Here is a 26,091-nt window from a genome sequence, read left to right as displayed (position 1 = left end):
AGTTCCCAACCCCTCCAAGGCAGGCCCCAAAAGTGTACAGGCAGGCCCCTGCAGTGTAGAAACGCTCCAACCCCCCTCCTTCCACCTCGAGGGAGGCCCTCCCCCCCCAGTATACACGAAGCTCCCAACCCCCTCTCAGAGGAATGCCTAAAAAAGTATACAAGCAGCTCCTAACACCCCCCCACCCCCCCCAAAAGAGGCAGTCCCCAAAGGTGTACAAGCAGGCCCTCAAATCCCTTAGGTGTACAAGCAGGCCCTTCAAATCCCTTAGCCCCTGCGCCAGCTTTATTGGCGAGCAGCGAGGCTGGGGGGGGAGGGGGGCAAGACAGCCTTAAATAAAATACAAATATAAAAAGTGTTATAAATGGCTGTTATAAATCCAAATAGGATTACAATCAAAGTTTACAATTTATTAAGCGAATAGAGGCAAGCAAGCAGCGCTGGGTGCGCCGGGAGTCTCTGCTCCCCCAGGACGCACACCTGTTACGTAAGGCGGCTGGTTTTGATGCTCCCAGGCTAATACATATTCATTACTACTTCGAGAAGAGGCAGGGTTATTAGAATTGGTTTCCGGAATCCGAAACCCCTCCCAGGGGCGCCTGCGTACCAGTCTCTGGTGGTCTCTCGGGGCTTGCTCGGGCTCAATGCTGGTTGTCTTCCTCTCAGGCTTTTGTCCTTCAATTGTCCTTCAGCTCCCCCTTCCTCCTCGTTTGGGAGCCTCTGCGCCGGATTTCAGAAACTCTAGCAACATCCCCTGCAGTAGTCAGCACTTTTCCCTAAAAACCCCTTTGTTCTCTTATCACCTAGACCCGGGCCTCGATGTTAACCCTTCAAATCCCTTAGTGACACGAATTGCTGGACCATTTCTTACAAAAGGAAGGATAAAATATGTAGAGGAGCAATGGCACACGCGAAAGCCCAGCGCCGCGGGCAGAGGCAGCGAAGGTTGACGGCAGAACAGTGCTCGGTTTGAACACGGAGAGGGAAAGCGAGGGGAAGGTGGCCGAAGCCGGCCGCAGTCTCTGAGCTCTCCTCCTCCTGATTGTTTTCTCTCAAAGCCATTTCTGTCTGTGTGCGGGCACCCGGAGCCGGCAGAAGTCCCCGTGAAGTCCTTCGGCAGGACGGAGGGCTGCGTGGGCTCCAGTGAGAGAGGGAGTTAGGAGAATCTTATCAAGTAGAGATAGAGCGCTGACAGCGTTAAACTAGGATGCTACTTAGCGTCTTTGCTAACTATGGTGCATTGTGCCAATTAACTAAAGCAAGAAGCCTTGGGCCCCTTACCAAGGTCAGTCTCCTAATAAGAGAGCGAGCCTATCTTAAGAAACTGGGAGAAACTGGTCCTGCAGGTGGACAAGAGCCAAGGAGCAACTGAGTCTGTGCAAAGACAAGAGGTCAACTAGCGGTGACGAGGAAGAGTCATCAATCTTCATGCCCACGACCTCCCGTGCTGCCCAGCGCTGAATAAACATACCTACTTTACAATCTCACTGATTGTGGAGTCCCTTTTCCGCAAGTCACTAGCAGCGGTTTCTTCCGCAGAGGTTTTCCCAGAGCCGCTTCAAAGCTTCCCTCGCGGAGCTGGGGCGTCGCAGGGGGTCGTCAAAGCACGCACGCGCACACACACACACACGCACACACACACACACACACAGGCGTTGTTGTCCAAACAGAAAGTATTTACAACAAATTCGACAAGCGGTTTTTCTCTGCCAGCAGCAAATGCCTGAGGGCCCCTACAGCTTCACAAATCATAGCACAAAGAGCCTAAAGTTCCTCTAAAATTTAGGGAAATAATTCAAAATAGATCTGCTAGGGGAAAACGATCACTGGCGGCAGGGTACACAATACACGCGAGTCTCAGCTCTCCTCCGCAGGGTCAGTGCCCACACCCAAGTGCGACGCTGATGGCACCCGAACATTTGCTGTAGCAGGCAGCAGAGCCAGCAGCTCAGGGGAGCAATTTTAAAAACCAGGAGGCACTTAAACCAACCCTTAATTGACCCAGTTACTGCAGGAGAGTCCCGACTACTCGCCCTGGAGTCCTACTGTCACCAGCAAAAAGCACCAACCAAAGCTTGGGGGAACTTTGGTACAGCACAAGAGAAGGGAGTGGGGGTAGCGTAGCCGTATCGCAGAGCTGCTGCTTTTCACACCATTTTATCATCCCTGATAATTGAAAGTAAGGCCGGGTGGGCTGACCCCACCACCACCACTCCTGGCAGCATGTTTGGTCCACAACGCTAGAATAATTATTCTGCTCCCTCCCGCCCCTACAGCTTCATCATCTGAAAAGATTATAGTCAAAACAATGGCATACACAAATAAAAGTCAAGAGTTGACATAGTAACTCCGGGATTTGGGTATCAACTGTCCGAGAAATCAGAACACCCAGGCTTCACAATGTGCCCAACATCGAGCTGTGCCAAGGGGGGGCGGAAGGAAGAAGCTTTCCGTTTAAGCCTTCAGAGCATCGCTCCATCACTACGTCAATTCACAGCCACCACAGCGTGCCGATGGACATCTTTCTGTGCCAAAAGAAACAAGTGCTTTGTCCTCTTGATATCAAAGGTAGCCACCTATAGTTACGAAACCATGCACAAGACCTTAACTCTGACCAGCAGGGAAACTTAGGACAACTGAGTGCAGATCCTGCCAATTTCTACCAGTTCCAACTGTGCTTTAAGTCTCATTGCAAAGCCTCAGTTAGAAAAAGGATCACCTCGGGGTATCCAACAAGAAGAAGAGTTGTTTTTTTTTTTTGTTTTTTTTTTTTAATATACCATAGGACTATGCAGTTCAATCATCAATCATCTTGGAAAGCTCAAGGAGGAGGTCATCCTCATCCTTCCCTGGGTCCAAGTCGAGCTCGGCTTCCAGTATGCCGTCTGAGAGTTCCCAAAGTAGCGTCTCTAAATCCTCGTCTACAGATACGGGCGCGTTGCCTGTGGAACTCAGCCGGCGTGTCCTTGCTTCTTCTAGCTGGGAAGAAGCTGAAGTCGAGCTTGAGAACTCCATTGGCTCCACAGATTCTGCCTGGCTTCCAAGATGTGCTTCAGGTCTTGGCAGAGCAAGGAAGAGAACAATCAGTATATGCCATTTCTTAACGGGAAATCCCTTTTCTGCAAACCGGCTCTTAAAACCGTAGCCAACCCCTCCTGCACTTCAATCTTACCCAGGGATTGTTATTCAATTAACCCAGGGCTACATTTAGAGCCCAATATATTAGCAGGTACATTTTTCAGTTTGGGGGTTTCTCTGTGAAGCCAGAGCACCTGGAGTCTAGCAAAGATGGTTCAATTGTTGTAGCAAGAGGCACTTTGCCACCTTGCTTAATTTTCCTGTAAAAATGGTAAGAAGTCTCCATCTGCAAATATCTGTTTGCTAAGTTAGTCATTTTTCCCACGGCACACTCAGCAGAGTTTGCTCCCCACTACAGGAAGCTGATCTGCAGCCATCACTTCCCTCTGCTCTCCCTGCACTCCTGTCACCTTGTATGTTTGTTCGGGTGGCATTCTTGAGGACCAAAAGGCAGAGGACACTACTCATCATTTATCACCTCACGAGGAAGTAGGAGAACTTCACCTCATCCTCATTTAGGTATTCAGACAGAGCAAGAAGTCACTGGAAAGCTGTACCGACTTGCAGCATTTAAAGAAAGTAAGTCTAATTAAGCATTCCTGCTAGCTGCTAGAAAGTCATTTCACGTGACTTATTCCTCTGATGGATTTGGGCTTTAATTATCTCAGAACCCTCCTTTTTTCCCCACGTGTGACAGAACTTATGTTTCACTGGGGATATACACCGATTGAGAAAAAGAACAAGTTGTGGTCATCACCTGTTTTGGGGATTTTCTTCAAGTCTGGTGGCTGGGACGTGCTCCAGCGTGGCTGGAACAGCCTAGAAAGCAGCAAAACAGTATTTAGGACTCATGGGTAAAAGATTCCTTACTAGCTTTTTCCTCCATGCTGCTTCTCCTCTGGCATTGCGGAGCCTTAGCCAAAATACAAAACCAAGGTGCTCCTGAAGAAAGTTAATATTCACTTGGAGGTTACTAATGATCTTGTGTCTTTTAAGAACACAGCATTAATGGACAAAATCCTCCACACCAGAGAAATCACAGAATCACAGAGGACTAAGTAAATAGTGCCATTAATCTAATAAATATGGAAGGGTACTACAAGAATTCTGTAGGCAGCTACTGGATTTAAAAGGAAACAGAAAGCCTGTAGAACTTTTGAGTTTTCCATCTTTTCTCCTAGAGGAGGGTGTAAATTTTACAAGGGATCCATTTCTGCATTAGCCCCTGTCCTTACCATAGCTGCTTTTTTGGCTGGAGGTCCCATTGTGTCAGCGTCAGAGGCAGTCCGTGGCTTCACAGCTGCTACAGCAGAGGGAAAACTGCCAGGTGCCTTACGTTTCAGTGCCTTCTTCTTGGGGGAAGCGACTTTCCCATCCCAAGGCTTCGCAAACATGTCAAAGTTGGCTAGAGTAAAAGGAAGAGAGAAGTGATACAGTCTTGCTCTGCCTCATGAAAAATCCACGTTCTCGTCCTCATTTCCACGGCCCGTCTACACAGTTAACTGTATTTGGCCAGCAGAAGTACACTGCCATTGCCTGGATTCTCAGCAATATCTTCCACATAGTAAACTCCGTCTACCAACAATCCATACAAAGGAACAAAGGAACTGAATAGCTACAGTAAATCATAATCCAGGACGAGGGAAACTCAGACACAGAGCGATCCCAAGTGCAAGCAATACTCTAAGACGTTGTATGAAGTCTAGTAAGATTCACAAATGTTGACAGCTTTTGTATTTAAAGTCTTGCTCCCTCTAGGAAAGGAAAAGCAGCAGGTATAGTAAGACAAGAGAGTGTATGCAACTGTTGTACCAGCTTCCTCTCCCCTGCAGTGATGTCCCACAAAATCTATTAAGTTGTTCTACAAAATCCAAATTTGTAGAGTCATATTCTAGTCTCCCATTCCTGACCTAACATCTGGCTGGCAGGAGAAGAAACGAAAGAAGGCTGGGTACTTGTTTTCTTTGTGTGTTTATTTCCTCGTGTCCCATGAGACAGAGAGAAAGGCTACAATGTGCAGTGCATGCAGCCTTTAAGCCCTCCTTATCTCCCTCACACAATCTCATTTTACAAAGTTGATATAATCTTAACAACGAGGCCTTTGATCCTCTGTCATTTTTGACAGAAACTGGCCCCCCACATTAAGACGCTGATGCATGCTTTACAAACACATACACGTGTCAAGTTAAGCAACACATGCCAAAGAGGAAGGTGAACTTGAACTCAACGCAGGGTGGACTTCATACCGTAAACAGATGGCAGAAAAAAACAGAATACCAAAATTAGACTAAAAAGCCCCTCAATGTGTTAATTTTCTAGTGGGAAATACAGAATACCATCACGTAATTAACGAAAACAGACATGGTTGCATGTTCTGGCCCTTCTTTGCCTTTGAACTTTGTAGCCTTAAACTCTTTTATCCTCTGCATTGAAGGAAAAAGCAAAGCAGATCCTGAGCAAACGGAACTTGCTCAATATGGGAAGCACCTCACCGGGGCAGGTATTAAAGCATCTTATTACCTGATAGCTTTGTGTTCCATAACGATTTCTGCCCGGCTGGGGCAGGTCCAGGTTGTGCTGGGGGAGCTGGCACATTTCCTCCACTCTGCTGCATCCGCAGAGCTTTCTCGCGCTTTATTTCTTCCAGGGTTTTAACACGCACTTCTCCTTCTGGCTTGGCTTTACCTGCCGGCTCCTTCGACTGCACTTTGCTGGGCCCGGAAAGAGTGAGCACGCTCTGCTTCTTGGGCTCACCCTCAATTTTTGCCCCTGCGCTGGGATCTTTGGTTTTACCATGCCATTCAGCCTGGGCTTTGGCTTGACATTCTCGTCTCTGAAGAGCTCTCTCACGACGGATTTCCTCCAGTGTTTTCACATGGATCTCTCCCTTTGGCTTAGCAGCCTTCCCTGTCATCATCAAGAAATGAGAAGCACCAACATTTAAAGAGAGTCCAACAATAGTTTAAGTCTCCAAAATTTGTCACAGTACTAAGGAAAACTAAGCCTGAGCATTCCCAATAACGCATCTTAGGACAATAGCCTAACATTCTCCTCCTCCTCTGAGCCACTTGTTGTATTTTGAAGACCAGCCCTATCCAGAGAGAGTTGCTACACAGAAATGCTAGTTTACTTGATTACTTTTTCAGACTGCATTTCAAATTCCTGCTCCCGGCAGTGGCTCTATTCTAATTGTATATGATGGTTCACAGAAGCAGCTTAAAACCTTGACAAGGCACAAGTGGAAAATAAACACACACCTAGAGCCAGATTTCTGATAGTGGCTGTCAGAAGAGCTTCAGCACTCGAGCAAGAGGAACCAGTTCTTTGTTTTCATTTGAATTCCTTTTTAGGGCTGTATGAAAACGGTCTAAGTTCACGGAAAGGAAGAAGGAGAAAGTATATTTAATAGCCAGTTGTTACCTTTCGCAGTACTAGTCCGTTGAGAAGGTAATCCTAGCCTCTCCTTCACAGACTTGGGAACTTGAACTGCAAAACAGAAAAAGACCAAATTAGGGAGGCTGCATAAACGTCAACTTTGTGTTCACATTCGAAAACAAGGCAGGAAAGGTAACTTTGAATCCCGGCGATTAAGACCTCAGCCAACATGCAAAAAGAAACATCGCAGGAAAAGGACAAACAGAAAGCCTAAATACAAAACCCGTGAATCACATCCAGATGCCTGTTTAGTAGCTGTACCTCTCTTTGGTGCTTTGTCAGCATTTCCCAGAACCTCCACCTTCTTCCCCAGCCTTTCAGCAAGGCTGCGCTTCACCGGAAGGGCGCTTACATCAGCTTCAGACAGAGAAAACAAGGAATATTTTAAGAACATTTCTTTGCAGGAAGATTTGAGAAAAGTCAACCACAAGCTTCTATTTTTCAAGCATATTTTCATAAAATTGCCTTTCAGCTGCTAAATGGTTTTTTTGCCATTTCTGCAGTCAACACAGATCTCCACTGCAATGCATTTTCCTCTCATACGTCAAAAATACTCTTCAATGCAGTCATATAGAGAAGGCGGCACCTAAATAACAGCTCATAAAAAGTTCTTACCCACGGAGGCTTTCCGTTTTCCTTGTTTCTCAGCAAGATCTAGTCGAACCACAGGTTCCTCCCCTAAAACAAAAGTAAAATTTTTCTATTTCATAGAAACCAGTAGCCAATAGAAATAGTATACTGTTAGCCCATGTCCAAAAAAAACCCAGCAAGGCACTGTTTTGACAGCTAAACCACACAAACTCACATTTCAACTATAATTAACTTAGAAAAAGTATCCATAGTCTCAGTGTTTGCCTCAAATTCCAGCTGAATGTAGTCGAGAATGAATCTGAGTCTGCTTGACAGCTATACTTTGTGCAGAACAGAGCTGCATAAGCAAGCAGAATATTATTAGGTACAAATGCTGAGAAATATTCCTTTCTAAGGTGAATGTCTATGAGTAGAAGTACTTCTTCACTTCTTTCCCTTTCAAAGGAATTTGCACAACTCTAAACAATATAATTTATACACAGACTCCTATCGCACTACTGTCCACACGTGCCACTGTCAGCCTCTTTAAAGCTTCAGAAATTGCTTCTTACATAGCACTGTCCTCTAGAGCTCTTTCTTCTCGTTACTCTCCTGTTTTTCAGTTATCCCCCTATTTGCATACTGACACATTTTTTTCTTTCTCCTGCTACTGCACTTAACCTGAGCACCAAAGCTTTCCAGTACAACCAGGGACTTTCAGCATAAAAGCATGTTTTGAACAGAAGGCGGCAGCACCAGGAGGCTAACAGGGGTGAATTGCCTTCCTTCTTGCTTAACCTTCCAGTTTAGGAGTAATGAAATCAAAACAAAAGCATGAATTATTACCTTCCTCTGTAGACAGTGTCACAGTTCTCACCACTGTCCGGACATTTTCCTTTTCCGGAGCAGGAAAAATCATAGAATCGACGGGAGGAAGAGAAGATCTTGAAGGACCTTCTGCTCAGAGCAAGCAAAACATAAGGAAGTTTACCAAACAGAAAAAACTATCACGAAGAGCAAAAAACTTTAATTATTCATTACTGTCAAACATACAGTGACCAGAGCATGCAAATAAGAGAGGTGACTAATTTGCCTCTGGTTGCCCTTGGAATTCCCATCTAGAATACCAGCTGGCTGAGAATCAGGTTGCTCGATGCCCCCAGCTAAACATGGAAGTCTATCCCTCAAGCAGCTCCCAGCCACCATCACCTGCCATTCTGAAGCCAATCAAATTTCACTTCTTTGGCAAAATAGTTGGATTCACCAAAGCATAGCCAGCTACCCGGTATTACTGGAAGAGTTTTTTTTTGAAAGAAAAATCATCACACAGGATGAAGGTGAACCGGGTAAGGAAGCAGGGAATATTAACTCACCACCGTGTCTCTTAGTTTTTTCCTTCATTTTCTGCAATTTGATTTCTTCAAGTGTTTTTATTCCAAAATTCAGACCGTCCTCTGAAAACAGAAAACAGTTAATGAGACTAAGGCTTAGAGGCACTCACTGAGGACCACAGATCCTCAGGCTTCTTAGTGCTCAGGAACTTTCAGAAGTATTTAGAATAAAGCCTGTCAACACTCCTCACAAGTGAAACAACCATAGAATCAATGGCATTTTGCCCCTCCTTTCACCCTTCAGGGTAAAAACTGTAGTTTTAATTTTAATCCATTTACGTGATATTAGATCCCTCTATCGTTAGATATGGCTTTCAACAGTGGTTGCCAGGCTGCACGTGCAGCCATTTAAACTCCATGCTGTGACCCTGTTTTGTTCTCCAAAAGGAAAGAAAAGGAGTTCAACTTTCTGACCCAATGGGCACATGATGGTATCAGGGAGAAATGAGATCATGGAAATAACCGAGTCCATTCAGCACCCCTACATTCTGTTGTGTTTTTACGCCACATTGCTTTTGAGTTAATTGTCAAGTTCTCCTTCCGATTTATCCTACTACAGGTGCTGGAATACCTTGTTTAGCAGTAGTAGCACTGGCTTTCCGAGTGGAAATCATCCGTAATCCATTTTGGCCTTCCTCAGCTGGTTGCTGGACGGGAGTTTTAGTTTCTTCTCCTTCCGCAGAAAGCTGGTCTGAAGGGGAAAAATCTATTCAGTTATGCATAGGCCAGATTGTTCGTGATTATGTAGCTCATGCAATGACACTTCAGTCCATGGTTCCTATAAAAAAGTTGTTGTTTTTTTTTTTTTTTTTTTTTAATACAGCTACACTGACCTGATGAACTCGTAAGTAGACTACCCTAGGACAAAACATCTAGGACTCTAGATTCTCTCTGCAGCTTTAACTACTACACAACATATTACTCTTCAGACAAAAAAAAAGGAATTTCCTTCCTAGTTTCACATAGAGCTTTACACAACAGACCAGCTAAAGCCAAGAGTGGTTCTAAGCTTTCCTCCAACATTTCAGGTTCTGTCCACTGGCTGCCAGACAAAGCCACCAGTGACCTGAGCGGACTGCCTGCCCTATCGCTAGTCAGACCTCAGGTCATCTGTGATTTAGACATTCATTTACAGCACAAATTCCTTCCAAGAACCAAAGACTTACACAATCATTTACAGCACAAATTCCTTCCAAGAACCAAACCATGCTCACCATCATCATCTTCATCATCATCTGCAGCATTGATTACAACTGGAGGGTGTGTAGGGCTTGGGACATTTTCCGAGTTTTCCACTTTCATCACCCGCCTTAGCTATGGAGAGGGATTGGACTGGACAGAAAGTTTGTTTTGCTGCAGTGACATCTGAGCCACTTTCAAATCATCGTCCGCGGACTCAGGCGGACTTGGCAGTGTAGCTAGAGGAAGAGGAGGATCATCAGTAATATGGCAGTTTAAAACTTTGACCACAATGCACGAAGATGGTAGCTAAGGCAGATAACCTGCACAGGCAATGAATGCAGCATCTCCTTTTGCCCATCCCGCCACTGTTTACACCGTGAACAATGACTTGCCTTCAAACAACAACACATCTCCCTACCACCCAGCAGAAGACGAAACAACAGAAAGCAAACTGCAAGGCAAATATCACACAAAGCAGAGAGAAGCTGAGCATGAAAGCAGAAAACAAATACCAGCAGTACAGCAGCAGTACACTCGGTTTAGCTGACCACCTAGGACTGCAGACCTTTTCCTGCACTCACAAATGAACGGTTACCTGATGTCTCCTACACTATTGGCACCCACTAAGTAATATGCAAAATTAATTCTTCAATACTTAAAGAAAAAGGACCTAAACTCACTCTTGCTTGGTGGTAAGAAGACGCCATCGATGTAACGTCCCTTTGCATGATGAAAAGCACAGTTGGCTTTCTGACAGCCTACTGGCTGCTTCTCCCAGTAGCAGGGAATCTCAGCGCGCTTTTTCTGAAGACAGAAAGAAAGACAAGCTCGTGATAACATGCACCTAAGGTTTGCAAAGAGATGCACAGTTCCAGGTCACGACAGCGATAGGGCTGTCACAATACAGTGCTGAAACATCATTCCAAAGGTCAGTTTATCACGGAAGTATAGTATTTCCGGGCATATTCACAAAGTTTGCAGAAGCTGTAACCACTATGCACGTTTAGCCTTGTCATCATTCAGTTTGAGAAGACAGGCACTCTCAGACATCAGTTTAGGGTGGGTTAAACTAATACACCTAGGATTATACTAGGATTATTCAGAGGGAAAAAGGACATCTTAAATTGCCTACGTTAACTCTATCCAGAACTACTTCTCGGAGACTTCGTTCTTCTGCACCTTTAACTTTCCCCACTGCTTCCTAGCCCAGGCAGCTAGAACAGCATTATCTGAAGGACTCCGGGACACAAGAGACCTGATAGATCATTATCAAGCCTGCTCTCAGGAGGCTAGTACAGCCTGTTTATTACCCCCCTGCTCCAGCAGGTTTTAGCAGTCTAGTTAGCGGTTATTCTGCATCTGTTGAGAAAATACTGTCGGCGTCTAATAAAAGAAAATCTTGCTAAGACATACCTAAGGCATTGATTTTATTTCCCTCTCCTTCCTCCCACCCCCTCCCCTGCTAACAGAAACCAGTGTAATTCCAAAGCAAAGGACTCTGTCCTGCAAAAGCACAATCAGCACACCTACAGCACTGAAAAATGCTTTTGTTGATTTATTTTGAGAACACATCTTTAGGCACTCACATCGATTTCCATGTGTCTGAATCGGCAGACATTCCTGAAACAACGACCCTCCTGCCACAGCGTGCAGACTGTCTCGTTCCCCAGAGCAGCTTCACAGTGGCGGAAGGAACAGTTGTCTCCCTGTAACCAAAAGGAAACCAACAAGGAAAATATAGTACAGCCTCAAAAACGTCCATGCTACTGCCTCAGGTTGCCACGATTGAATTCAGAATCTATCTGGTTATCACGTTAACCAAAGACCAGTGTGCCTCCTCCTCCTACTCTACCCCTTCCTGAAAAAAATGAAAAAAAAAAAAAAAACAACAAAAAAACAAAGCAAAGCAAAGCAAAAGAAACCCAGCCATACCTTGGTACAGGTAGAATAGAAATAGAAGTAGCAATCGTCTCCTTGTTTAGACATGCCGACAAGTTCTGATAACAAGCTCGGGTTCTCTCCACAGGGACTTCCTCTGCTCTTGGAGAGAGCTGTCTTCACCCTTGCTTGGGCTGAAAGTCTTCCACTGGCTTGTGATCAGTGAAATCTTCTTTTTAAAAGTAACCCTAAAGAAAGTACCAACAAGTGAAAAATAATGAGTAACAAGCATTTTTCCAGCTTTCTTCTGTTCATCAAATTAGTCTCTTGAGGAGAGCAATGCCTTGAAATCAGCTGTTACGGGAACTAACACAATATTAAACTAAAGTTCTGTAAAGCTGCCAGGAGCTTTGTCAGCAAGTGTTCTCTTCCACGTCCTCAATAATATGCCTTGGAGCACATCCGGAAGCCTGAAAATGGAGTCACTTCTTCAAAAACCACCTGATCATACATGCAAGGCAATGATCAACTATGGCTACGAGTAACTTCTACAGAACGCAGTATGACGCATTAAATAGCACGTTCCAGTCACTGTGGGTCTTCGAGTTCACCTACCTGGACAACCTCAGCAAAGTTATCGATCTTCAAAGACTTCCAGTTAACTTCTCCTGGAGGCTGAACCAACACTGAATCCGCGAATTAATGATAAAGGGGTAGGAAGAATTTGCCTCCTCACTTTGCCAAGGGAGCCTCTCATCCACAATTCAAACATAGGATGTGCTTTTAAACAGCTTATAACTAATGGAGGAAGCAAGTCCATCTGAACACTCTCTCAGACTGGAGACAGCCAGGGTTAGTTAGCTCTTCAAAAAATAAAAACCAAAAAAAAAAAAACACAAAACAAAACGAAAACAAAAAAACCCAGTGCATTTAGAGATGAACTCGTGATTCAAAGTGGCTGCAAAAATGAGGCTCCATCTTCCACAGCCAGAAAATTTGACTTTTTTTTTTTTTTTTTAATTCAAAATTCAGTATGTTCCAATCTCTGGTCTTCAAGATTTCTTCACCTATTAAGAAAACACTAAAACCTTTCCCCGTCTTTATTACCTGTACAGCAAAAAACACACCAGTGCACAGAAATACACAAATGTGCATACGCATACACACATATGTGTTTAGACACACACACGAGGAGTGAGTGATAGAAAGTTAGCGAGAGCGACAGTGGAAATCAGAAGTTTTGCCTTTTTGACACAGAGAGCGCGTAAAAACTCTCTCATTTTGAGGGAACTAGAAAAAAATGGAGGATCTACCAAATATTTTGATGAGTATGCCTTCGAGGCCAATGCTTTATACCATGAGTGATCTGGGGGCCAGCACACAAATAGGCATACATATGTATCACACAGTATCACGGATTTCTAGGTTGGAAGAGACCTCAAAATCATCGAGTCCAACCTCCGACCTAACACTAAGTACTCCACTAAACCATATCGCTAAGCTCTACATCTAAACGTCTTTTAAAGACCTCCAGGGATGGTGACTCCACCACCTCCCTGGGCAGCCCGTTCCAATGCTTAATAACCCTTTCGGTAAAGAAGTACTTCCTAACATCCAACCTAAAACTCCCCTGTCGCAACTTTTGCCCATTCCCCCTCGTCCTGTCACCAGGCATGTAGGAGAACAGACCAACCCCCACCTCTTTACAGCCTCCTTTAAGGTAACTGTAGAGAGCGATAAGGTCGCCCCTGAGCCTCCTCTTCTCCAGGCTGAGCAAGCCCAGCTCCCTCAGCCGCTCCTCGTAAGACTTGTTCTCCAGACCCCTCACCAGCTTGGTCGCCCTTCTCTGGACTCGCTCGAGCACGTCCATGTCCTTCCTGTAGCGAGGGGCCCAAAACTGAACACAGTACTCAAGGTGCGGCCTCACCAGAGCCGAGTACAGGGGCACAATCACTTCCCTAGACCTGCTGGCCACACTGCTTCTTATACAGGCCAGGATGCTGTTGGCCTTCTTGGCCACCTGGGCACACTGCTGGCTCATATTCAGCCGACTGTCAACCAACACTCCCAGGTCCTTCTCGGCCAGGCAGCTTTCCAGCCACTCATCTCCCAGCCTGTAGCTCTGCTTGGGGTTGTTGCGCCCCAGGTGCAGGACCCGGCACTTGGCCTTGTTGATCTTCATACAGTTGACCTCAGCCCATCGCTCCAGCCTATCCAGATCAAATATGTACATGCATACAGGATAAACATATCTATACACACAAGCGTGCACAGTATATGTCGTATGGTATCCATATCGAGAACAACTCGTAGCCCTGATCAGACACGTAGACTTGCAATCAATTAACAGCAGGAAGACAGCAGATCAAGGATACAGCAAGCTTTGAGAGGCAGGGCAATGCTCACTTTGCCAGTGGCATGGCTGCATGATACCAAGAATTTTGAATTAGTTTGATTTTTTGGAAGCAATTTGTTTTCTTTCTGCGCTGTAGCAAATACCACAGGTTTGCCATCACGTGCTGTTCCCTAATCCATATATCCATCATCATCCATTGCTGCAAGATCATGAAAGGTTAGAAAAGATGACTTAGGTCCAATTTAACAGCCAATGATTTTTCAATGACCAGAGCTGCAACAGATTTTATTTAGCCACAAGCAGGTTTTTTTTTTCTGATGTGAAGTCAGATATTTTGATTTTTTTTTAAGACACTAAATGTCATAAAACCTGCAACCAGACCAGATAAAGTTCAAATTAGAGTGATTCTGAAGCCTTTCATTAAAATGCTGCACATTTCTGTGCAAATTATTTCGGACTCTTCTGGACAAAAGCGGATGAAATAGTTCTTACAAATTAATAATAAAAGGTTGGAACCTTTTACTCACACAAACACTAGTGAATTTTCCAGGAAGTATTATTTTGGCAGGGAATTTTCCCAAATCTAAAGTAAAGAGGGGAAAAGTTGGGTTCCCGTATTAGTTGTTGGTTTTGACTGCTTGACAAAGGGAATAAAAACAGTAGTTAAGTGCAAGGTTTCCTTCTCTTCTTTAGTATTGAGAGGAATCGTCACTTCTGACCTTTAGCACCTTCAGAAACACACTTAGTGCCATGCAGATTCCTCTGCATCTACTTCTAAAAATTACTGGTGCTCCTTAGCATGGAAGTTGGACTTGAAATCTTTCCCAGACTGAGCTCTTTTGAATGCCCAAGGAGCTCATCATTTTGCTTGTTGCCTTCCATTTTCCTGAACAGACCCAGAACGCTGTTCAGGATATGAATGGATCTGGTCTAAGGAATGGGAAGAAAGCAAAAACCAAGGATACCTCACAGCCCTAAATGCCATAAAAAGCAGTCTCATTTTAAAAAAGATCTCCAAAGCTTTTTTTTTTTTTTTTTAAACTGACATCTGCCAATATGGCGATCCAAGTGCTGAACAGAAACCAACTGAACTAGCCCCTGAAAGCCTGAATAAAAATGAGTAACTCTGGTGCACTCAGCAGGTCTGTAATAGAAGTTGGCAAGATTTTTAGATTTCTTTTTTCTCCAGGGTGCTAGTAAAGTTTTTGCGTTACGAGATTTTGAACTCTTTTTGTACAAAAGAATTACAGATGCACTACAGTCACGGTAGCTGGGGGTCTGGAAATACATGCCAACAAGTGTCATAAACTTTGCCTTTGCTGAAGGAAGATAACTAGTCCAAAGAAAACCTGCCTAGTTTGTTTTACAGGCTTGTCTTTCTCAGTACGGAACAAACTGACCTCCCTGGTCTAACTTTCCAGTTGGCTATTCTGCCTTTGTCCTGGAGAGAAGAGCAAGAAGGGAACAAAATATTTTTGCACTCCAAAAAATGCATTAGGGAAGGATTATCACACCTACCTAAGGGTAATTTCTTGTTTGTTTATAAAGCGCAAAGTCTTTCTCTTGGACAGTCTCTGTTGCTGGCCTGTTTTGTGCCTTCCATTTATAATAAAGGTATTAAAGATGCTTACCCCGTTTTGGTGGTTTTTTATTTTTAGAACAGTGTAAGCGGACAGTCGGATGACAAGCAAGAAAGAACAGCATAAACTCCTTGTTGTGACCCTGCTTTTTAATCACCCAGCATCAGCCTTGCTGCAAAACAGTCTCCGCTGATTTACCTGCTTGTTAAAGCACCCCACAGGCTGCAAGTGTTGTGTGCTAGGTGTCAAATTATATTTAACGGTGCATAGGTAAACCATTCATCTTCCCATGGTCAAAGCACAGAACAGCCTCCTGCTAACACAGCTCATCCTTGCTGTAACTGCTTTTAAACCTATTTGTTGGTAAGAAAAGAGCTCAGTACACCACCTTCACAGGGCAAAAATTCACATGGAAGAGCAGAAAAAACCAGAAGTGCTTCCTGAACTTCACGTTACCAACAGCACCATCGGATTTAGATCCTTGCCTGGCATCCAGGATGCACGGCCTGCAAGCACTGCTGCGATGTGGAAGTGCCAAGGCAGGTTTTTGGCCTGCCCTAAAACACTTTTTTTTTTTTTTTCTTTTACAAACAATACAAAGAGTGTGCCAGGTATGCTGTAATGCCCGTGTGCCAGGTCAATAGAGGATATCCAAACAACAGAGGCGCTTCTCCTAATTTCTGGCGTGAAAACACTTTCACAGCATTCTTTTCACGAAGAAACCCCTCTCTATCTTCTCCAATGCTCCAGGACCTGCTGCAGCTGCAGCGGCTGCGCTGGTACCAGCCGCATCTTTGACAAATCTTTTCAACGGTTCTGCTTTACCTCGGCACAGCTGAGGTCACTCCTCTTCCTCTTCCAGCTGAGGAAGCAGCTTGCGGGCTCTGCCACACGGTCGGTGCAGAAGCGAAAGCTGGGAACACAGCAGTCAAACTCTCACTGCTAACGAAGCCACCAGGGCAGAGGGCTGACACAGACCCGCCAGAGGCGAACCGTACCCGCTCTCCCTCCCGGCTGCGAGGCTCGCCACAGCAGCCCCGACCCGAAGCGCTCACAATGCTTTGCTTGGTGATGTCACCGATGAGTCAGAGTCCCCAGATGAGCATCTGCCTTGCCACTCTTTAATGTTGGTGTTGTTTTTTGGTTGGTTGCTTGCTTGCTTTTGAAACTTATGTAGGTTATGGTAAACCTTCAGGTAAACCACAGATCAATGGGGAAGAAGTCCCACACGAGGGAAGGCCGTGCATTTCTTCCAGGCAATGGCGCATTCTTTAACATGCTGCATTCGACAAAGAAGCTCTCTCCATTTTGCGCAGTGGCAACAGGCACGACTGCAACACACGCACGTGTAGGCAGCACCTGCAGGTCCCAAACCGTTAACCAATTTTTAGATAGCACCAATTTTTTATGTAGTTGCTTTCCCTTCATCCATAACCCCTTTTTTCCTTTCTTTATATCGGGTGGCTCTCCTCCATTGTTCTGTCATTTTACTCCCCAGTGTCTGAGCAGGCACTGGGAATCGTTTCCAGAGGAAGGGTACTGCTGAAGCTACAACATTTACTCTCAGGGAAAAGAGAGTATGTGAAAGAATACATACTTCCTTTCTTTTTCCTGTTTTTTTTTTTTTTTTTAAATCTCTGAAATCAACGCTGCGGCCTGGCAGCAAATAACTATGGGAGTAATGATGATTCCTCATCCTCACTGTAACGTTGTAGTTAATGTCATAAAGAAGCAATTTCCCCAGGCAGTGGCCATTTGAGATGGGAAGGGGCAGTAAGAGGAAGTTTTCCTTAGACTAGCTCTTCCCCCAGAACACCTCGCCATCCAGCAACAAATTCAATTCACCTGCTCCGCCTGATCAGTCAAACGCGCGTCCGACTCCAGCACACGTCACAGCGGTGGTTCTGACGTGGTTTGAGAATCACCTATCCGCAGAATATCTCGGGTTTGTACACTCAAATAACGCAGTCTTTTCCAAATAAGGCCCAGAGCTCACACTCCGAGTGCAGCCTAACAGCACCAGAGGGCCGGTAGGCTAAACATTCCCATCCTGGCAACAGGACTGACCCGGGCAACAGTAAGCATCCCTTCTGCACTTTCGTCGTGAACATCAACATAAGGAAACAGAGACCTCCTCGATCCAAGTTTGAAGAAACAAACACAAAGGTCACCCAAGCGGGTTGTTTTCAGCAAACTAACGGAGAAATTAAGGTGACAACCGCGTGCATCCAGAGTTAGTCAGATCCCGAAGGCAGTTCCTTTGGGAAACGCAGGAGCAGCGCGCCAGATGACGGCTACCTTACAGCGCACCCCTCAGAGGCACTGCTACGAAAGGAAGGCAGAAGGTTGGAACTCAAAATAACTCGCAAGGCGCCCGTTAAGGGGGAAGCTTTAATTTCCTGAGCAGAACCTCCCCCCTGAAGGCAGCCCAGGGACTCTTTGCTTCCCTAGGGAGACGGCAGGGACAGGGCAGGGCGGTGGGATGGAGGGACACAGGGCCAGATGGACGGCCAGACGGCCGGATGGATGGACAGACGGCCAGATGGACGGCCAGACGGCCCAAAAGGCCTGAGCAAGGGCTGAGGAGCGGGAGGGAAGGGCAGGGCGAGGGGAAGGGGAAGGGCGGCCCTGGGCCTGACAGGGCACCTTGGGCCTAACCCCGGGCAGCAGCTCCCCATCTCACAGGGCCCGCGGGGGGCTGCCTGTAACAGGAGATGCGGGCAGGTAAATTTTACAAGCACTGCATCACAAATACCCTGCAACACCTGAACTATTCACTGGGACAGCCTCCTTCCTCACCTCCTGAAAGCTCCAGCTGGCAAACCAAGGACAAAATGAAAGGCAGATGTGGAGGACCTCGTAAGATACTGTTTTGTTCCCTACGTGCCCACTGCTGGTGACACGTAATGCCTCCTGTTCCCAAACGACATCGGCACATTACATCTTTACTACATGCTGAAAGGAACTCAGCAACTTGAACACAACTTAGAATTACCCATCCCGGCAGCAGGCTGTCCAGCTGAAGCTGCTTTAGCCAATCAAGTGTGTCATGCTGCCCCTCAAAGGTTTCTTCCTGGGAACGTCTGCTGTGACACTCCTGACGTATTACTTCTCGGAATGGCAGAACTGCGCTGGGTAGGCCCCACAGCAAGACTCGTATTTCTGTCCTTCCCTTTCAGGAAAGGATCTCCCACCTTGAATTTATTAATTTTCATGATGATGATACACAAATTGAAGTTTTGAAAAACTGAATGCTGATTAACAGATTTCTAGCACAGCCTGTGCATCAAAATTCATTTCTCTCCATTTAGGTAATCTTAGTTTCTGAGTTACAGTTACAGTCAAAATTTTTCTTCTTCGATTTTTTTCTTTTTTTTTTTTTTTTTTTTTTTTTTGTGATCAGAAAAACGAGGGGACTGGCTGTCCCAAGTCAGCCGGGGAACTTCTCTTTGGTCGATGCATCAAGCAACTCAGCTCTCTTGGGGAAACTTAAATAGAAAAGACAGATCTCCAAACGGATAAAAAAAATAAATCAAATGATAAAAACCCAACCGACACATCTGATACCCCAGCTTATTGAACAGCACAAGGGTTTAATCTACAGGCTCTGTCCAAAGCAGCAAGAAGTGACAGATTTAATCCAAACCACTTGCCCGCTCTCACTCTCTGATCTGGAGACGTTATTGGACAAGCATGCATAGCAGTAACACTTGTAAACACTGGGTTACTGCACCACAGCCCCAAATCCCTCACGGGCCCACTAAGATACTTTTACTGACTGATCCACAATAAACACTCCCAAAAAGATTCTCAACAAGCTAAACCCTGTTTAGAAAGAATCTGAGGAACCTGTCACTGCAGCAACAAAGGGCTGCAATTGTATGCAAAATCTCCAACACCCTCCTTAGCACCCTGCTAGCTCAAGGACTGTGTGGGGCTTCCGTGCCCTGAACGAGTCCACCCTGGCCACATAACGCAGATGTAATGGTCAAGAAAGCACATAGCGTTATCGAAACTTATCAGATCCACAGCAAAAAGAAAAGCCCACGCTTCTATATTTCTCCTCCTTCTCCATTCACAGAAGGAAGAGACTGAAAACAGGCAGATTTGTGGTTTACATTTACAGTTAATGTGAAAAATGGCTATTTGTGAAATACATCACGTATTGTTTCAAGCTACAAACAACTCGCTCCCACAAAGGAAAGACTTTTGACCTCAGCATGCAACCCCAGTTACAAATAACTTCCTATCTACCAGCGGGCCGCGTTCCCCTGGCACTCAGTCACTCCGCAGCACGGCAGCCACCTTTCTTCTAAGGATGGCAAATTCTACTTAGAAATGCTCTGTAGAAGAGTGATGTTGTCCCCTTTTAACACGATCCGGCCTGCAGCACAGAGAAGGGAAAGAGGGGATTAGAGAGAGCCCAGAACCTGAGAATAATCTCGTGTTTTCAGAAAGTGTTTCGTGTGGTTGAGCAGGGTTTTGCCCATCACGCAGAGTGCAGGCCGCCTGGTATTACACGTTTCAAAGACCAGAACTGGTCTCAGGCAGGGACAGATTCTCCTTCATTCAGCAAAATCAGCAGCTCAAAAATCATCAGGGACAGAGATGTAGCCAGGAATTGCTCACTGAACTTCAACAGCAAGGCTCGTCACACGGTTGGTACGTCTCAGTGCTGCTACCTAGAAGGCTCACCCGGGCAGGTTTCAGACTGCGCGTCACTCGGGTTGCACAGACACACGACACACCCAGCTGTTTCCTTGATTTTGTCTTGGAGTGAATCTCCTCTGCGTCGTCCAGCGCCAAATTCACGTACTCGTCAAAGCCCTAGAAAACGGCAACAGTGGCAATTAGTTCAGCAACAACACGAACCATCGTCAGCTGTGCTGACCCAGGCTGGACAACGAAGACTAATTGTTAGAGAAGCACGATTTCTTTTTTCCCTTGGGCTAGTTTTTCTTGACAAGAAAAAATAGGATTGTGAATGAGGGAAAACAAACTAACGATGTAACGTGGGGTCGTGCTGACACTCACGATGATGCAGCCTTCTATCCGCACGTTCACTTGCTCAGCCACACCTGGATCCTCGAGCTCTGCAGAACGAAGGAGGAGAGCAAATTGGAACACAAACACCGCGAGCAGTTTTGTTCTCTCTCGTGTGTTCAGAAATACCCGCTAACCATAGCCGCTAGAGCTCCCAAACACTCCAAGGAGCAACTCTCAGGGGCAGTTTCAATTAACAGTCTGACATTTTAGAGTCTTATATGACTGGGTGAATACTACACGTTTGCTGAAGGACACGTTTCCAGTCACAAGGGAACACTCCTGCACGCCCGGCTGCACGATCCCACTCCCGTTAACACGAGGGGGAAACGCCGGGCTGCGCAGCAGCTCCTTGTACCCACCAGCACGCCGCACAGCTCTCCATTCCCCACAAACCTGCCCCGAGCAACGGGTGGGAGCCGAAAACTCAGCGAGGGAGATCCCCGGACCCTCCCCGCTCCCCCCACCCCCCCCAAATCCCCATCCCCATCCCCTCCCCGTCCTCTCCCCGCGCTACTCACGCTCTGCAGGTAGCGGAAGATGAGGTTCTGGGGCACTGCGTGAAGGGCTCAGCACGGAGACAAGAGCTCCAGGCCCGGGACAAGGCCTCAAGACAAGGCCTCAAACCCTGCAACGAGGCCCCAGGGCCCCGGGACAAGGCCTCAAGGCCCGGGCCGAGACCCCTGAGGCCCGGGCCGCCCCCCACCCGCTCCCCCGTCGCTCCCCAGCCGCAGGAAGGCTACGATGGGCTGCACCATCACCGTCTGCACCTTCTGGTCCTGCCCGCGGTACGCCATGGCTGCCGCCGCCTCGCTGCTCCCGCCGCCCCTGCTGGGCCGCCTCCGGAAGCCCCTGAGGCCGGGCGGGAGCGCGCAAGGGACGCTGGGATGCTGGAGGAGCGTGGCGGGCCGCTCTAGCAGGCCGGGAGGACCGCGTCTCTATGGTCGCAGGCAGGAGTCCCTGCGCCTCTATGGTCGCAGGCAGGAGTCCCTGCGCCAGCTTTATTGGTGAGCAGCAAGGCTGGGGGGGGGAGGGGGGCAAGACAGCCTTAAATAAAATACAAATATAAAAAGTGTTATAAATGGCTGTTATAAATCCAAATAGGATTACAATCAAAGTTTACAATTTATTAAACGAATAGAGGCAAGCAAGCAGCGCTGGGTGCGCCGGGAGTCTCTGCTCCCCCAGGACGCACACCTGTTACTTAAGGCGGCTGGTTTTGATGCTCCCAGGCTAATACATATTCATTACTACTTCGAGAAGAGGCAGGGTTATTAGAATTGGTTTCCGGAATCCGAAACCCCTCCCAGGGGCGCCTGCGTATCAGTCTCTGGTGGTCTCTCGGGGCTTGCTCGGGCTGAATGCTGGTTGTCTTCCTCCCAGACTTTTGTCCTTCAATTGTCCTTCAGCTCCCCCTTCCTCCTCGTTTGGGAGCCTCTGCGCCGGATTTCAGAAACTCTAGCAACATCCCCTGCAGTAGTCAGCACTTTTCCCTAAAAACCCCTTTGTTCTCTTATCACCTAGACCTGGGCCTCAACGTTAACCCTTCAAATCCCTTAGTGACACGAATTGCTGGACCATTCCTTACAAAAGGAAGGATAAAATATGTAGAGGAGCAATGGCACACGCGAAAGCCCAGCGCCGCGGGCAGAGGCAGCGAAGGTTGACGGCAGAACAGTGCTCGGTTTGAACACGGAGAGGGAAAGCGAGGGGAAGGTGGCCGAAGCCGGCCGCAGTCTCTGAGCTCTCCTCCTCCTGATTGTTTTCTCTCAAAGCCATTTCTGTCTGTGTGCGGGCACCCGGAGCCGGCAGAAGTCCCCGTGAAGTCCTTCGGCAGGACGGAGGGCTGCGTGGGCTCCAGTGAGAGAGGGAGTTAGGAGAATCTTATCAAGTAGAGATAGAGCGCTGACAGCGTTAAACTAGGATGCTACTTAGTGTCTTTGCTAACTATGGTGCATTGTGCCAATTAACTAAAGCAAGAAGCCTTGGGCCCCTTACCAAGGTCAGTCTCCTAATAAGAGAGCGAGCCTATCTTAAGAAACTGGGAGAAACTGGTCCTGCAGGTGGACAAGAGCCAAGGAGCAACTGAGTCTGTGCAAAGACAAGAGGTCAACTAGCGGTGACGAGGAAGAGTCATCAATCTTCATGCCCACGACCTCCCGTGCTGCCCAGCGCTGAATAAACATACCTACTTTACAATCTCACTGATTGTGGAGTCCCTTTTCCGCAAGTCACTAGCAGCGGTTTCTTCCGCAGAGGTTTTCCCAGAGCCGCTTCAAAGCTTCCCTCGCGGAGCTGGGGCGTCGCAGGGGGTCGTCAAAGCACGCACGCGCACACACACACACACACGCACACACACACACACACAGGCGTTGTTGTCCAAACAGAAAGTATTTACAACAAATTCGACAAGCGGTTTTCCTCTGCCAGCAGCAAATGCCTGAGGGCCCCTACAGCTTCACAAATCATAGCACAAAGAGCCTAAAGTTCCTCTAAAATTTAGGGAAATGATTCAAAATAGATCTGCTAGGGGAAAACGATCACTGGCGGCAGGGTACACAATACACCCGAGCCTCAGCTCTCCTCCGCAGGGTCAGTGCCCACGCCCAAGTGCGACGCTGATGGCACCCGAACATTTGCTGTAGCAGGCAGCAGAGCCAGCAGCTCAGGGGAGCAATTTTAAAAACCAGGAGGCACTTAAACCAACCCTTAATTGACCCAGTTACTGCAGAAGAGTCCCGACTACTCGCCCTGGAGTCCTACTGTCACCAGCAAAAAGCACCAACCAAAGCTTGGGGGAACTTTGGTACAGCACAAGAGAAGGGAGTGGGGGTAGCGTAGCCGTATCGCAGAGCTGCTGCTTTTCACACCATTTTATCATCCCTGATAATTGAAAGTAAGGCCGGGTGGGCTGACCCCACCACCACCACTCCTGGCAGCATGTTTGGTCCACAACGCTAGAATAATTATTCTGCTCCCTCCCGCCCCTACAGCTTCATCATCTGAAAAGATTACAGTCAAAACAATGGCATACACAAATAAAAGTCAAGAGTTGACATAGTAACTCCGGGATTTGGGTATCAACTGTCCGAGAAATCAGAACACCCAGGCTTCACAATGTGCCCAACATCGAGCTGTGCCAAGGGGGGGCGGAAGGAAGAAGCTTTCCGTTTAAGCCTTCAGAGCATCGCTCCATCACTACGTCAATTCACAGCCACCACAGCGTGCCGATGGACATCTTTCTGTGCCAAAAGAAACAAGTGCTTTGTCCTCTTGATATCAAAGGTAGCCACCTATAGTTACGGAACCATGCACAAGACCTTAACTCTGACCAGCAGGAAAACTTAGGACAACTGAGTGCAGATCCTGCCAATTTCTACCAGTTCCAACTGTGCTTTAAGTCTCATTGCAAAGCCTCAGTTCGAAAAAGGATCACCTCAGGGTATCCAACAAGAAGAAGAGTTGTTTTCTTTTTTTTTTTTTTTTTTTTTTTTTTTCAATATACCATAGGACTATGCAGTTCAATCATCAATCATCTTGGAAAGCTCAAGGAGGAGGTCATCCTCATCCTTCCCTGGGTCCAAGTCGAGCTCGGCTTCCAGTATGCCGTCTGAGAGTTCCCAAAGTAGCATCTCTAAATCCTCGTCTACAGATACGGGCGCGTTGCCTGTGGAACTCAGCCGGCGTGTCCTTGCTTCTTCTAGCTGGGAAGAAGCTGAAGTCGAGCTTGAGAACTCCATTGGCTCCACGGATTCTGCCTGGCTTCCAAGATGTGCTTCAGGTCTTGGCAGAGCAAGGAAGAGAACAATCAGTATATGCCATTTCTTAACGGGAAATCCCTTTTCTGCAAACCGGCTCTTAAAACCGTAGCCAACCCCTCCTGCACTTCAATCTTACCCAGGGATTGTTATTCAATTAACCCAGGGCTACATTTAGAGCCCAATATATTAGCAGGTACATTTTTCAGTTTGGGGGTTTCTCTGTGAAGCCAGAGCACCCGGAGTCTAGCAAAGATGGGAAACCAACATGGCCTCCCGGAAGCCCAGTGTCCGAGAACTACATCTCCCGGCATGCTCTGGGAAAACAATATGGACTCCCGGAAACCCGGTGGCCAAGAACTACATTTCCCAGCACTCCCCAGAAAATTGAGCCTCGCAGCGTGCCGTAGGACGCCATTTTTTGCTCTGTTACATTACCGGGTTCGTGTTTATGGAGGGTTTTCCCGCCGTTTTGGGGGGTTTCCCCTCAATTTCGGGTTTTCAGCTCTCCATTTCAGAGTTCTTCCCCGCAATTTTGGGGTTCCTTCCCCTAATTTGGTGCTTCGCCCCCCCCCCCACTTTTGGGGTTCCCCCTCCATTTTGGGGATTCCCCCCAATTCCAAGCCCCCCACAATTTTGGAGGCCCCCACCATCCTTTCTTGGCCTGCCACCCTAATATTAAGGTTCTTTCCCCCAATGTTGGGGTTCTCACCACATGTTTGAGGTTCCTTCCCTTAATTTGGGGCTTAGCTCCCCGGGATCTGGGACTTTAACCCCAATTTTGGGGGTCCCCCCCAAGTTTGGGGATTCCTCCCCAGGTCTGGGGGGGGGTCCACATTCAATTCTGGAATTTCACACTTCCATTTAAGTCTTCTTCCCCCCAATTTGGGGGTTCACCCACCCAATTTTGGGGGTTCCTCCCCTAATTTGGGGGGACCCGACCAATTTTGGGGGTCCCCCCCAATTGTAGAGTCCCCCACCCTCCTTTTTTGGGTTCCCCCCTAATATTAAAGAGTTCTTCCGCCCAATTTTGGGGGACCCCACAATTTTGACGTTCCTTCCCCTAACTTTGGGCTTCAACCCTTCGATTTTGGGGGGGGCTCCCCCCCTCTTATTTTGGCCTTCCGCCCTAATATTAGGCCTAACCCCTAAGAACCTTGACCCCTAAGCCTATGGCAACCACGGATCTAACCCTAACCCCTACCCCCAACAAACCCTAGAAACCCTAACCCTAAAAACCCTTGCAGCCCTAACCCGATAAAATTTACCACACTAAACCCCTGAAGACTGTTCTGGGGGGTCCACATTCAATTCTGGAATTTCACACTTCCATTTAAGTGTTCTTCCCCCCCAATATGGGGGTCCGCCCACCCAATTTTGGGGGTTCCTCCCCTAATTGGGGGGGACACAACCAATTTTGGGGGGGACACAACCAATTTTGGGGGGGACACAACCAAGTTTAGAGTCCCCCACCCTCCTTTTTTGGGTTTCCCCCAATATTAAGAGCTCTTCCGCTCAATTTTGGGGGACCCCACAATTTTGACGTTCCTTCCCCTAACTTTGGGCTTCAACCCTTCAATTTTGGGTGGGCTCCTCCCCTCTTATTTTGGCCTTCCGCCCTAATATTAGGCCTAACCCCTAAGAACCTTGACCCCTAGCCCTATGGCAACCACGGATCTAACCCTAACCCCTACCCCAACAAACCCTAGAAACCCTAACCCTAAAAACCCTTACAGCCCTAACCCGATAAAATTTACCACACTAAACCCCTGAAGACTGTTCTGGGGGGTCCACGTCCAATTCTGGAATTTCGCACTTCC

General features: G+C 47.1%; 1 pseudogene across 1 annotated transcript; it reads right to left on the bottom strand.

The window, feature by feature from the left end:
* Positions 1-1,799: 1,799 nt before the first annotated feature.
* On the bottom strand, positions 1,800-25,327 carry LOC310891137 (zinc finger CCCH domain-containing protein 11A-like; annotated as a pseudogene). The gene is made up of 17 exons: positions 21,035-25,327; positions 20,505-20,563; positions 20,166-20,297; positions 11,589-11,782; positions 11,243-11,362; positions 10,337-10,460; positions 9,689-9,892; positions 9,046-9,165; positions 8,457-8,537; positions 7,930-8,040; positions 7,129-7,191; positions 6,775-6,870; positions 6,499-6,564; positions 5,599-5,985; positions 4,314-4,483; positions 3,836-3,897; positions 1,800-3,058 (listed from the first exon to the last, which is right to left on the bottom strand). The product of its transcript is annotated as a zinc finger CCCH domain-containing protein 11A-like (transcript).
* Positions 25,328-26,091: the final 764 nt, after the last annotated feature.

The sequence above is a fragment of the Anser anser genome (assembly GCF_964211835.1).
Source record: "Anser anser genome assembly, contig: HAP1_SCAFFOLD_77, whole genome shotgun sequence".
Taxonomy (NCBI): Eukaryota; Metazoa; Chordata; class Aves; order Anseriformes; family Anatidae; genus Anser; species Anser anser.
The sequence above is the reverse complement of the archived record's forward strand: the minus strand, read 5'-3'. Positions and strand labels throughout refer to the sequence as shown.